Here is a 14,609-nt window from a genome sequence, read left to right as displayed (position 1 = left end):
CTCCCCCTTATTCTGTTAATCAGGACTTCTAGAACAAGGCTGAACCGAAAATGGAATAATAAACACACTTGTCTTGTTATAAGAAGGGAAAAGAATGCACTAGATCATCCTTTAGGTATGATGTCTGGTGTAGGCTCTTTGTAGATACTAGTTACTGGATTAAGGAAATCCCTTTTATTCTCAGTTGGAAGGGACAGGGCATCTACAAGCAAGAACTTTTGAGAGAATACCTTTGAGACCTCCAGCACTGCCTTCCTATCCCCCCTGAGGCTTCTTCAGATGCTTGCAGATTCACTATACCCCTGCTTGGACCCCTCTATTCAGCAAACTCTACTTTCCATCACCACAGTGTAACGATGTTCTATCTTCCCCAGCCATAACAATGCTCATGTTGTTTCATTCAGTCATATAGTCTGTTTTATTTTACAAAAAAAAAAAAAAAATTTTAGAAGATATATAAGCAGCAAACACTAAACTGACAAAGTAGAAATAGATGGCAATGAACTTCATGGAAAATACAGCAAGTGTAAAAAAATCCTCATGAAAGCATAGTTCACATGTAAATTTATGCAACTCATATCCTATAGTATTTCTAAATTTGACCTGCAAATTTTTCTGATATTCTTTATAAGTTTTGCACTGAGTATAAAAAACAATCATATCAATTCCTCACAGGAACTAAAGATTTCCTAACACTAGGATTTGAAAAAAAAATTTAATACTCTTCGCATATGTAGAGGATATTATGCACAAACACTGAAAGAAATGCAGGAGCAGACTGCCTGCAACTGTTGTAGTTTCCCTCAAGGTGAGCAGAGGGCATTATTCCAAAGCAAAACTCACTAAACACAATTTTTCAAGCACCCAAACATTCTGCTCTAAGTAACCTGTGACTACTGCTCTTTCCTGATCCTCGAGGGGTGGAGCATTCACATTTGTTTGGAGTTAGGATCTTCTGTCAAGTCATTCGGTAATTCTCCCAGCTAGGACTTTTTTTTTTTTTTAATATGGGTTGTGCAGTGGGCTTTTTAGTTATAATTAATTTGGGGCAAAAGCTTATTCCTGTGACTGATGGAAGATGAACAGACATGGTTTGTCCCTCTCCCCGTCGAAAGGTGACTTTATTCCCCCTCCCTGTGAGTCTTGGCTGGCTCTGGGTCTGCCTGAACAACAGAATGTGTTGTAAGTGGTGCTGGGCTGGTTTGGGGGTCTCACTTTATAGGGACAGCCTCCCTCCCCTTCCTTCCCCTGGGGACACAGGCTCTCAGAATCCCCCTACCCTGGAGAAGCCACACCATATAGAAAGTCGGTGCAGAGGAAAGCTAAGAAAGAGCCATAGCTCAGCTCCCAGGAGGCAACGTCAAAGCTCAGTCACATGTGGGAGTCCTTGGGGATGTTCTAGCCTAGTTGAGTCCCCAGCTGACTATAGCCTTAACTGGTATCACCTGGAGCAAAAAAAAAAGGCTGCCCAGCTGAGCCCAGGCAACCAAGAGGATATGAGAGAGTCACAGGACTGTTGTATGAGCCATTACAATTTGGTGTGGTTTTTTAACTCAGTCATATGTATCATGAAAATACTTGTCACTCACATTTCACTTCACACACACAGCCCCACGTCCGCCACGGCCACTCTGAAGAATCTGTTCTGGTAAAGTTTCCTAATTTAACAAATCACTGGGAAACGTAACAGGCAGCTTCCCATTCTCACCTCTCTGAAATTCCTGCTGCATCTGAGTAAAAGAGGTTTCCTTAAAAGGATATGCGGTTAGAGGAGAAGATGGCAGAAGAGCAGGAGACGTGGAATTCGTCTGGTCCCAGGAATTCAGCTGGATAGGGATCAAACCATTCTGAACACCTACGAACTCAACAGGAGATCGAAGAAAAGAATAGCAGCAACTCTCCCAACAGAAAAGCGACAACTTTCTGGAAGGTAGGATGTGTGGAGAAGTGGCCCCTTCTGGCAAGTGATAGAGCCGTGGAGCACAAAATCAGAACTTTTAGAAGTCGGCTCTGCTGAGGGACGTCGCTCCAGTGGTGAAGCGGGGGGTGGAACCCTCGCGGGACAGTGTGGTCTCAGGACCCTCGGGGGTCACAGAAAGACCGGGGGTGCCTGAGGGCGGCAGAGCTCCCAGGTATCAGAGCGGGGAGGCCGGCTGCAGAGACGGAGCCGAGGCGTGGGCTCTCAGCTCGGGGTGGCCATAAACTGTGATCCGCGGCCCAGTCGGGCCACTGCTCCTCCAGCAGGGACCCAACAAGTGGCAGATCCGGGGACACTCCCCTTCCTCCCCCGGGAGGAGCGGCGTGGGAGCGCACCGTGGGGATCTGCTGGGTTTGGAGACTCCACACCGAGTTGGGTGCCAGAGAAAGAAATGTTCGGTCACAGGCCAGGTGAGCACGGAGTGCGGCCGGAGACCGGGGAGACGGGAGTGACTCACTGCTTTTCCCCGGGGGCTCACTGAGGAGCGGGGCCCCGAGTTCTCGGCTCCTCCGGGGTGGAGATTGGGAGGCCGCCATTTTCACTGTCATCCTCCAAACCTACACAGAAAGCTTGCAGGGAACAAAAGCTCCCGAGAGCAAACCCAAGCAGATTACTTAGCCCGGACCGGCAAGGGCGGGGCAATTCTGCCTCCAGCAAAGACATCTGAGAACTACAGCAACAGGCCCCGCCCCCAGAAGATCAGCAAGAACAGCCAGCCAAGACCAAGTTTACTGATCAGTGAGAACGGCAGAACTCCAGTGCTAGGAGAATACTGCATATAGAATCCATGGCTTTTTTACCATGATTCTTATTCTTTCAAAGTTAATTTTCTGTTTAACTGTCTCTTTTTTTGTTGTTAATTTTTCTTTTTCCCTTTTTCAACCAACATCTTATCAATCCCTTTTTAAAAAAATCTTTTTTATTTTTCATTTTTAGACTCATATTCTATCCCTTCATAGTAGTTAACCATATTTTTGGTATATATAAGTATATGAGTTGTTCTCTCTTTAAAATTTTGGGATACAGTTTCTTCTAAAAGATCAAAATATACCCTAAACCTCTAGTGTATGGTTTTGTTCTAGTCTCCTGCCAGATCACATTCTCTCCCTTTTTTTTTTTTGTAATCCTCTTCTTTCTTTTTTCAACCAACTTCTTATCTTATCAATTCCTTTTATAAAATCTTTTATAATTTTCATCTTTACAGTCATATTCCATCCCTTCATCGTAGTAACCCTTATTTTTGTACATATATAAGTTTTTCTTTCTTTAAAATTTGGGAGGCACTTTCTTCTAACAGACCAAAATCCGCCCAAAATCTAGTGTGTGGCACTGATCTATGCACCAGCCTGATCATATTTGATCATATTCTGGTTTTTTTGTTTTGTTTTGGTTGTTTGTTTTTATCTTTTTCTTTTCCCTTTTCTTTTTTCTTTCCTTCCCTTTCTATTCCCTGGTTTCAGGTCTTTTCTGATTTGTTAAGTGTATATTTTCTGGGGACCTTTTTACCCTGTTAGCATTTTGTTCTCTCATTCATCTATTCTCCTCTGGACAAAATGACAAGATGGAAAAAATCACCTCAACAAAAAGAAAAAGAGGCAGTACTGACTACCAGAGACCTAATCAATACGGACATTAGTAAGATGTCAGAAGTAAAGTTCAGAATGATGATTTTAAAGATACTAGCTGGGCTTGAAAAAAGCATGGAAGTTATTAGGGAAACCCTTTCTGGAGAAATAAAAGAACTAAAATCTAACCAAGTTGAAATCAAAAAGGCTATTAATGAGGTGCAATCAAAAATGGAGGCTCTAACTGCTAGGATAAATGAGGCAGAAGGGAGAATTAGTGATATAGAAGACCAGATGATGGAAAACAGAGAAACTGAGAAAAAGAGAGATAAACAACTACTGGATCATGAGGGCAGAATTCGAGAGATAAGTGATACCATAAGAAGAAACAACATTAGAATAATTGGGATCCCAGAAGAAGAAGAAAAAGAGAGAGGGGCAGAAGGTATATTGGAGCAAATTATAACAGAGAACTTCCCTAATGTGGGGAAGGAAACAGGCATCAAAATCCAGGAGGCACAGAGAACCCCTCTCAAAATCAATAAAAATAGGTCAACACCCTGACATCTAATAGTAAAACTTACGAGTCTCAGAGACAAAGAGAAAATCCTGAAAGCAGTACGGGAGAAGAGATCTGTAACCTACAATGGCAGAAATATTAGATTGACAACAGACTTATCCACAGAGACCTAGCAGGCCAGAAAGGACTGGCATGATATATTCAGACACTAAATGAGAAAAAAATGCAGCCAAGAACACTATATCCAGCTAGGTTGTCATTGAAAATGGAAGGAGAGATAAAAAGCTTCCAGGACAAACAAAAACTAAAGGAATTTGCAAACACGAAACCAGCCATACAAGAAATAATCAAAGGGGTCCTATAAGCAAAGAGAGAACCTAAAAATAACACAGACCAGAAAGGAACACAGACAATAGACAGTAACAGTCACCTTACAGGCAATACAAAGGCACTAAATTCATATCTTTCAATAGTTACCCTGAATATAAATGGGCTAAATGCCCCAATCAAAAGACACAGGCTATTAGATTGGATTAAAAAAACAAGACCCATAGATATGCTGTCTGCAAGAGACTCATTTTAGAACCAAAGACACCCCCAGATTGAAACTGAGGGGGTGGAAAACCATTTACCATGCTGATGGACACCAAAAGAAAGCTGGGGTGGCAATCCTTATATCAGACAAATTAGATTTTAAACCAAAGACAATAATAAGAGATGAGGAAGGACACTATATCCTACTTAAAGGGTCTATCCAACAAGAAGATCTAACAATTGTAAATATCTATGCCCCGAACATGGGAGCAGCCAATTATATAAGCCAATTAATAACAAAAGCGAAGAAACACATTGACAACAATACAATAATAGTGGGGGACTTTAACACCCCCCCTCACTGAAATGGACAGATCATCTAAACAAAACATCAACAAGGAAATAAAGACTTTAAATGACACACTGGACCAAATGGACTTCACAGATATATTCAGAACATTCCATCCCAAAGCAACAAAATACACATTCTTCTCTAGTGCCCATGGAACATTCTCCAGAACAGATCACATCCTCGGTCACAAATCAAGTCTCAACCGGTACCAAAAGATTGGGATCATTCCTTGCATATTTTCAGACCACAGTGCTTTGAAACTAGAACTCAGTCACAAGAGGAAAGTCGGAAAGAACTCAAATACATGGAGGCTAAAGAGCATCCTACTAAAGAACGAATGGGTCAACCAGGAAATTAAAGAAGAATTTAAAAAATTCATGGAAACAAGTGAAAATGAAAACACAACTGTTCAAAATCTTTGGGATGCAGCAAAGGCAGTCCTAAGAGGAAAGTATACAGCAATACAAGACTTTCTCAAGAAACAAGAAAGGTCTCAAATACACAACCTAAAGGAGCTAAAGAAAGAACAGCAAATAAAGCCTAAACCCAGCAGAAGAGAAATAATAAAGATCAGAGCAGAAGTCAATGAAATAGAAACTAAAAGAACAGTAGAACAGATCAACGAAACTAGTAGCTCATTCTTTGAAAGAATTAACAAGATTGATAAACCCCTGGCCAGACTTATCAAAAAGAGATATGACCCAAATCAACAAAATCATGAATGAAAGCGGAGAGATCACAACCAACACCAAAGAAATACAAACAATTATAAGAACATATCATGAGCAACTCTATGCCAGCAAATTAGATAACGTGGAAGAAATGGATGCATTCCTAGAGAAGTATCAACTACCAAAACTGAATCAGGAAGAAATAGAAAACCTGAACAGACCTATAACCACTAAGGAAATTGAAGCAGTCATCAAAAATCTCCCAACAAACAAAAGCCCAGGGCCAGAGGGCTTCCCAGGGGAATTCTACCAAACATTTAAAGAAGAATTAATACCTATTCTCCTGAAACTGTTCCAAAATATAGAAATGGAAGGAAAACTTCCAAACTCGTTTTCTGAGGCCACCATTACCTTGATCCCAAAACCATACAAAGATCCCATCAAAAAGGAGAATTACAGACCAATATCCTTGATGAATATGGATGCAAAAATTCTCATCAAAATACTAGCCAATAGGATCCAACAAGACATTAAAAGGATTATTCACCACGACCAAGTGAGATTTATCCCTGGGCTGCAAAGTTGGTTCAACATCCACAAATCAGTCAATGTGATACAATACATTAATAAAAGAAAGAACAAGAACCATAGGATCCTCTCAATAGATGCAGAAAAAGCATTTGACAAAGTACAGCATCCTTTCTTGATCAAAATTCTTCAGAGTATAGGGAGAGAGGGTCCATACCTCAATATCATAAAAACCATCTATGAAAAACCTACAGCGAATATCATTCTCAATGGGGAAAAGCTGAGAGCTTTTCCCCTAAGGTCAGGAACGCGGCAGGGATGTCCACTATCACCACTGCTCTTCAACACAGTATTAGAAGTCCTAGCCACAGCAATCAGACAACAAAAAGAAATAAAAGGCATCCAAATCAGCAAAGAAGAGGTCAAACCCTCACTGTTTGCAGATGATATGATACTTTATGTGGAAAACCCAAAAGACTCCACCCCAAAACTGCTAGAACTCATACAGGAATTCAGTAAAGTGGCAGGATATAAAATCAATGCACAGAAATCAGTGGCATTCCTATACACCAACAACAAGACAGAGGAGAGAGAAATTCAGGAGTCAATCCCATTTACAATTGCACCCAAAACCATAAGACACCTAGGAATAAATCTAACCAAAGAGGTAAGGGATCTGTATTCAGAAAACTATAGAATACTCATGAAAGAAATTGAGGAAGACACAAAGAAATGGAAAAACGTTCCATGCTCATGGATTGGAAGAACAAACATTGTGAAGATGTCAATGCTCCCTAGAGCAATCTACACATTCAAAGCAATCCCTATCAAAATACCATCCACTTTTTTCAAAGAAATGGAACAAATAATCCTAAAATTTGTATGAAACCAGAAAAGACCCCGAATAGCCAGAGGAAGGCTGAAAAAGAAAAGCAAAGCTGGCGGCATCACCATTCCGGACTTCCAGCTCTATTACAAAGCTGTCATCATCAAGACAGTATGGTACTGGCCCAAAAACAGACACATAGATCAATGCAACAGAATCGAGAGCCCAGAAATGGACCCTCAACTCTATGGTCAACTAATCTTTGACAAAGCAGGAAAGAATGTCCAATGGAAAAAAGACAGTCTCTTCAACTAATGGTGTTGGGAAAATTGGACACCACATGCAGAAGAATGAAACTGGACCATTTCCTTATACCACACACAAAAATTGACTCCAAATGGTTGAAAGACCTCAATGTGAGACAGGAGTCCATCAACATCCTAAAGGAGGACACAGGCAGCAACCTCTTCGACCTCAGCCACAGCAACATCTTCTTAGAAACATGGCCAAAGGCTAAGGAAGCAAGGGCAAAACTGAACTATTGGGACTTCATCAAAATAAAAAGCTTTTGCACAGCAAAAGGAACAGTCCACAAAACCAAAAGACAACCGACAGAATGGGAGAAGATATTTGCAAATGACATATCAGATAAAGGGCTAGTATCCAAAATCTATGAAGAACTTCTTAAACTCAACACACAAAGAACAAATGATCCAATCAAGAAATGGGCAGAAGACATGGACACTTTTCCAAAGAAGACATCCAAATGGCCAACAGACACATGAAAAAGTGCTCAACATCGCTCGGCCTCAGGGAAACCCAAGTCAAAACCTCAATGAGATACCACCTCACACCAGTCAGAATGGCTAAATTTAACAAGTCAGGAAACGACAGATGTTGGCGTGGATGTGGAGAAAGGGGAACCCTCTTACACTGTTGGTGGAAATGCAAGCTGGTGCAACCCCTCTGGAAAACAGTATGGAGGTTCCTCAAACAGTTGAAAATAGAGCTACCCTACGACCTAGCAACTGCACTACTGGGTATTTACCCCAAAGATACAAATGGAGTGATCCGAAGGGGTACATGCACCCTGATGTTTATAGCAGCAATGTCCACAATAGCGAAACTATGGAAAGAGCCAAGATGTGCATCGACAGATGAATGGATAAAGGAGATGTGGTATATATATACAATGGAATATTATGCAGCCATCACAAGGAATGAAATCTTGCCATTTGCAACGACATGGATGGAATTGGAGGGTGTTATGCTGAGTGAAATAAGTCAATCAGAGAAAGACATGTATCATATGACCTCACCGATATGAGGAATTCTTAATCTCAGGAAACAGAGAGTTGCTGGAGTGGTGGGGGGTGGGAGGGATGGGGTGGCTTGGTGATAGACATTGGGGAGGGTATGTGCTATGGTGAGTGCTGTGAATTGTGTAAGACTGTTGAATCACAGACCTGTACCTCTGAAACAAACAGTACATTATATTTTTTCAAAAAAGAAGAAGATAGCATGCAGGGAAGAATGAAGGGGGGGAAATAGGAGGGGGAGACGAACCATGAGAGACGATGGACTCTGAAAAACAAACTGAGGGCTCTAAAGGGGAAGGGGGTGGGGGGATGGGTTAGCCTGGTGATGGGTATTAAAGAGGGCACATTCTGCGTGGAGCACTGGGTGTTATGCACAATGAATCATGGAACACTACATCAAAAACTAATGATGTAATGTATGGTGATTAACATAACAATAATAATAATAATAAAGAATATGCGGATAATACTTGCACATGGTTCAAAGATGAGAAAGTTTAAAATTGTCACCACTAGGTGACAGTTCTATTGTCTTCTATTTGTTCCCACACCTGGCCACTTCCGCTGCGACCTCTGCCCCCAAGGGGTAAAAACTATCCTTATTTTCCATTTCCATATAGACACACAAATATATGTTTCTCCTCTTCCCACTTATTTTTTTTGAACTTTTTTTTTAATTTAAATTCAATTAGTTAACATATAGCATATTATTAGTTTCAGAGGTATAGTTCAGTGACTCCTCAGTTGTATGTAACACCCAATGCTCATTCCACCACGTGCCCCCCTTAATGCCCATCACCCACCTTTTAAACATGCATCTTTTTTTTTAAACATGCATCTTATATACACTATTCCACTCCTTGTTTTTTCTCCCATTAACAATTTACCTTGGAGATTTTTATATGTAGAGAATTCAATTTTATTTTTTTTAAGATTTATTTATTTATTTGACAGAGAGAGACACAGCGAGAGAGGGAACATACACAGGGGGAGTGGGAGAGGGAGAAGCAGGCTTCCCGCCGAGCAGGGAGCCCGATGTGGGGCTCAATCCCAGGACCCTGGGATCACGACCTGAGCCGAAGGCAGACGCTTAACGACTCAGCCACCCAGGCGCCCCTGTAAGAGAATTCAATTTTAAAATCAGATTCCTTAAAAAAAAAACTTCAACCATATTGCTGGCTCTAGATTAAAGTGCTGTTTGTTCCACTGAAGGATTTCTACACAGCCTGCAGAAAGGTAAGACATTCTACATTAGCGGTTCTCCTTCCCTCTAGATTCATAAATGGCCAAACATACCATTTCTAATTGAGGCCTGCCCCTACAAGAAGAAAAAAGTAATCAACAAGTAGGTCATAAATGGATTTTTCCTATTTTGCCTTGTAATGTAAGTGCTTGGCAATTATTTTTTATTGTAATGTAAGTGCCTGATGTTCACCTTTTGATGGTGGAGGGCTCCATTTCAAAGATCCATCTTGAATAAACATATGGCCAGCCACAGCACTAGCCAAGGAACCGGGCTACCCAACCATGGAGATCCTCTGTTAGAAAGCCCTGGGTAGCCTAGATAACCGACCACTTGAGTAACACTGCTTCTCCCTTCCTGCCCTTTAAATCCCACACTTAAGTGTTTTCAGTTCACCAATAAAGAGTGAGTCCTCAAAACCCTAGGCCCCCCACCCTTGGACCCAATGAAGGCAGAACCCCATGGTCTCTCTCTCCCTGACCTCAGTGTGTGGCCCTTGGATGTGCCGTATACCCTCCAGGACCTGTGAGTAATGAACCCTGTTTTTTCAAAGTTCCCTGATGGTTGTTGCTGAAGTGATATCTGCATTTTGACAAGAACCACAAGGCCTGGGGCACCTGGGTGGCTCAGATGGTTAAGGTCATGATCTCCAGGTCCTGGGATGGAGCCCCACATCAGCCTCCCAGCTCAGTGGGGAGCTGCTTCTTCTCCCTCTCCCTCTGCCTCTCCCCCTGCTTGTACTCTCTCTCAAATGAATAAATAAAATCTTAAAACACACACACACACACACACACACACACACACACACACACACACCCAAAGGCCTGGGTCAGCCACAATATGGGCTCTGATTGGGGAAATGTATACGTGGGGGGGGGGGGGCACCACAAGCATTCAGGGCCCAGGTGAGTGTCCCAGGCATTTCCAGCCAAAGCCATCAGGATGAATAGGCTGAGACACAAAACACACCCCCACCAAATATTTCAATTTTAGAATGAAAGTAGATTCATGCTTGTATTTGAAAAGACACGGAGACAAAAGCAGAGTGAAGAATGGGAACTTAAATTTGCAACTCCCCTAAGTGTGTGACAGGTGCAAGACTCTTCCCTTGTCCCCTAATAGTACTGTATATTCAAGCAACCTTGAAATGAAAAGTCCTCCTGACATATGCCACCGGCAGCATTCCACTTTGGTGAGAGAAACACAGGTCTTACCCGGTGAATGCTGTTAGAATAATGTGAAATTTCAGGCAGGTAAGAATAAAATTAGATTCCTACCCTGCACCACAACACTCAACATTTCAAATGAATAACAAAGTTAACACAAGCCATGAAAGAATAAGGAAGATGTACTTAAGAGTTTGAGGGGTCTAGGTCTTTCCGAGCAAAATATAAAATCGGGGGAAAGTCTGGCAGGTTTTGTGCATAAAAATTTAAATCTCCTGTAAGCCAAAAGCCATCATAAACAAAGTTAAAATAGAAACAAAGGAAAGAAACATGTATGCTAAAGGATGCACATCAATGACGCACGCATCCCTGACACATCAGGAGAAATGACTAATGATTCAACAGAACGGGGGCAAACAATATGGAAGTGCAATTTACAGGAAAAATACAAATAACCACTAAACATACGAAAATATGCACAATTTTAATACTCAGGTGCACATAAATGGGCAAAAATTAAGATTCACACTATTTCATGGAAGGATATGAGGTTACAGGTGCTCTTATACCTTGCTGTTGGGACTGAATTGATTAACAGCTTTTTGGGAACACAATTTATCAGCATCTACCAGAATTTAAAATGTGTGTTCCCCCTAACCTAACAATTTTACACCTGAGAGTCTCTTACAGGTATGTAATGTGCACAAAGGTACAATGTTCTTGGCCCTGTTGCTTAATCTCTCTGAGACTAATCCTTTATTGGTAAAATGTTTATTATAATGGTGTGTACCCCATTTGGTTATTTTTAAATGAGGTAAATTAGCCCATGGCCTGGTACAAAATAAATTTCAACAAATGTTATATACTGATACTATTACCATCATTACCATTTAATTATCATAGTTATGTTTGTGTACTTATAAATTATAAACAAGATGTACATCAATGGAGAAATACAGGATGAAAGAGCATGCACATATATGTACATACAACTCTCTAAAAGGTGCAAGCAAAATTATATAAAATATGTACAGGTTATTTGCTTTTATTTAACAGTCTGTGTGTGTGCATGTGTGTGTGCAAAGGGGAAGAGTGAATGTGTTTTATAAAGGTCTAAAAAGACACCAAGCTGTTATTAATGCCTGAAGTATTGAAACAAAGGGAAAAAGTGAAGATAAACTTATACTTTACCCTGCGTCATTCTGTAGTGATTGAAATTTGACATTTCTGAACAGCCAATATAAACTGGCGTGGTCTCTCCAAGACTAGTGAACTCGACTCATCTAAAACCATAACAACCGGACTATAGGACTTCAATTGTAACCAATTTGATCATCTAGCTTCTCAGATTAGAAATGACAGAAGATAACCTATAATCTAGATTTTGCACACCATTTAGGATGGTGAAGATTTACATCTAATTTTTCTAAATGGGTTCTTAAGATGAGCTTAAGTTTTTTTGGAAAATCATCTTATTGCTAACAATGGCAGATTAATGAGGCATTTCAGAATAAAATTATTTCATCATATTCTGATTAAGGAATTCATTTGAGAAACCTATAAAACTCTTATATTCTTAAGTTAATACCATACATACAAATTATTAATAATATGCTGACATAATGGAATCTCTAAAAGGATCTCCTGTTGTAAAGATAGTGGTCCCATGCCCTCACCCCGGGGACTCCTGTCAGTGGATCAAAGTCTCCCTGCTCCTTCCCAGGAGGCACTGTCAGGGTGATCTCACCAGAGCTTCTGCCTTATTTTAAATACTCACCATCAAAAGACATGCCCATCAGGATACCACATATATCCTAAAAGAGATCAATTTTTAGGTAGCTCCTTTCCACCATTCTATTAAAAAAATGAAACTATGCCCTTCTGTTTCCAACTCAAGAAAATTCGTTAAACATAAGTCATCTTTCGAATCGGTAAAAAAAGAAAAATATATAGGAAAAGAAAAAAATTTTTAAGATTTTATTTATTTATTTGAGAGAGTGAGTGAGAAAGAGAGAGAGAGAGCACAAGCCAGGTAGGGGCAGAGGGAGAGAGAGAAGCAGACTCCCCACTGAGCAGGGAGCCCCACACAGGGCTCGGTCCCAGGACCCCAGGATCATGACCTGAGCCAAAGGCAGACGCTTAACCTACTGAGCCACCCAGGTGCCCCTGGAAAAGAAAATTTTACCAAAACAATTCTCTGTGATATTAAATTCTACCCAAGAAACAAGCGGGTTTGGTACGACTGCAACTTCACCTGACACAATACCATTGTCAAAAAACCATTAAAAGGAAAACTGTCATTCGCACCAACATTATTTAAATTTGCCAGACTCTGCTACAGTTCAGATGCTCTCTCATTTGCAACTCAGAGTACCTCTTACCCTCTTTACAGGGGAGCACTCTGAAGCTTAAGAAAATGAGGTACTTTCCCCCAAATTTAGCAGAGGTCTTCCTCCCATCCCCCGTTCCTCGCCTTTCCACACGTCACCATTCCACCACTGACTGGGGCTGATGAGAGAGGAGGTTAAAATACCTGTCATCAGAATCTAATAACAATATCCTAAGGTACTGTCATAATTTTTTATTTTGTATGTGTCAAGAAATAAATCCATGTACTCTTTTTACCCCTGCAGACATATTTACAGCGTTAAGTTAATCCACTTCGTTCACTACCAGAGCGGTATTGCTGCTAAAACAACTCAGCCTTCATTCCACAAAACTTGAAAATAAATGTGGTAGTGATTTCTTTCCTTCTTTTAGTGTTTACTCAACAAAAAATCTATTTCAAAGGAAGGAAACACAATGAGTGTTTACAGTGCATATATGCCTCTAAGGTTAATTCACAGAAAATATTTTTAACATACTTTTTCAAAAACTACATGTATGAATTTACATAAAACAGATAACTCCACAGCATAACAAATTAGGAATTTTCCAGAACCAAATATGCTTCATGACTATGAACACAGGCCACCTGTAAAATAACCAACATTCTCACAAAATAATTTTTAAGTCTTTTGCGATCTACGATCATACCTAACTTTTGATACCTATCACATTGTTAGTTCCTACTACTGACTACAGACAGTAGCACATCTTCTCCCCAAAAAAAATCCCGAAATTCTGAACTTTCTGAAATTTTAATTATCATTAAAAGATGTAATACACTTTTAATGCTACAAAGTCTGTTTCTATATAAATCATGTTGCTTTTGGAATTGAAACAAAAAAGTAACACCAGATTTTGGTGAAAATGTTTATGCACCCAAGTTACAAACAAAGTTATGTCTTTGAAAAAGAATATCTGATGCTCAAAAATCTACATTCTCCCAGCTGAAAACCATTCAAAAGTCATTTTTTTTCTTTTTGAGTACACTTACTGTAAATTAATCTTTCCACTTCCTCAGTTCTTAAGATTAATTTCTGTTGCAAGGGTTCTAATGAAGTTCAGTTAAAGTTTAACTCATTAAAAACCAGGTTCTGAACATTTTAATTTAGACACAAACCTATTTTAGTCAACTGATTGAATTACAAATCATTCAGGCAAATTATGATTACTTTCTGTCATGCATATTTCTCAAAAATAGGAAATATACATTTTCCACAATCTTGAATATATTCCTTTGTGTGTACGTGAGACTAGTTCTCTCCAATTAACAATACCACTAAACTGAAATCTTTTAACCTAGTTTCTAACTATAATGGTGTCCATATATCTCCTGTCATTAAATTCATCACAACAAAAACACCTGCTACTCTGGATGTTACCACCATTACCCGTCATGTTCTATATGTACTACGTCAGTGCATAGACAGGACAATTGTATGGTGATAAAATAATATATGCTTAAAAAAACACGGAATAATATATGCTTATAAAAACACTTGTTCAGACTATGTGAGTTCAA

At 40.0% G+C, this 14,609-nt stretch overlaps 1 protein-coding gene across 1 annotated transcript in view; it reads right to left on the bottom strand.

Moving 5' to 3' along the window:
• Nucleotides 1–9,371: 9,371 nt before the first annotated feature.
• Nucleotides 9,372–14,609, bottom strand: part of HACD1 (3-hydroxyacyl-CoA dehydratase 1) — a 31,415-nt gene continuing 26,177 nt past the window's right edge. Inside the window, exon 8 of the mRNA XM_027595034.2 lies at nucleotides 9,372–9,409. The gene's annotated coding sequence lies outside the window, so the exon portion shown is untranslated. The remainder of the gene's footprint in view (nucleotides 9,410–14,609) is intronic.

The sequence above is a fragment of the Zalophus californianus genome, chromosome 9, assembly GCF_009762305.2.
Source record: "Zalophus californianus isolate mZalCal1 chromosome 9, mZalCal1.pri.v2, whole genome shotgun sequence".
Lineage (NCBI taxonomy): Eukaryota > Metazoa > Chordata > Mammalia > Carnivora > Otariidae > Zalophus > Zalophus californianus.
Note: the sequence above shows the minus strand (reverse complement) of the source record. Positions and strands in the feature narration are given on the sequence as shown.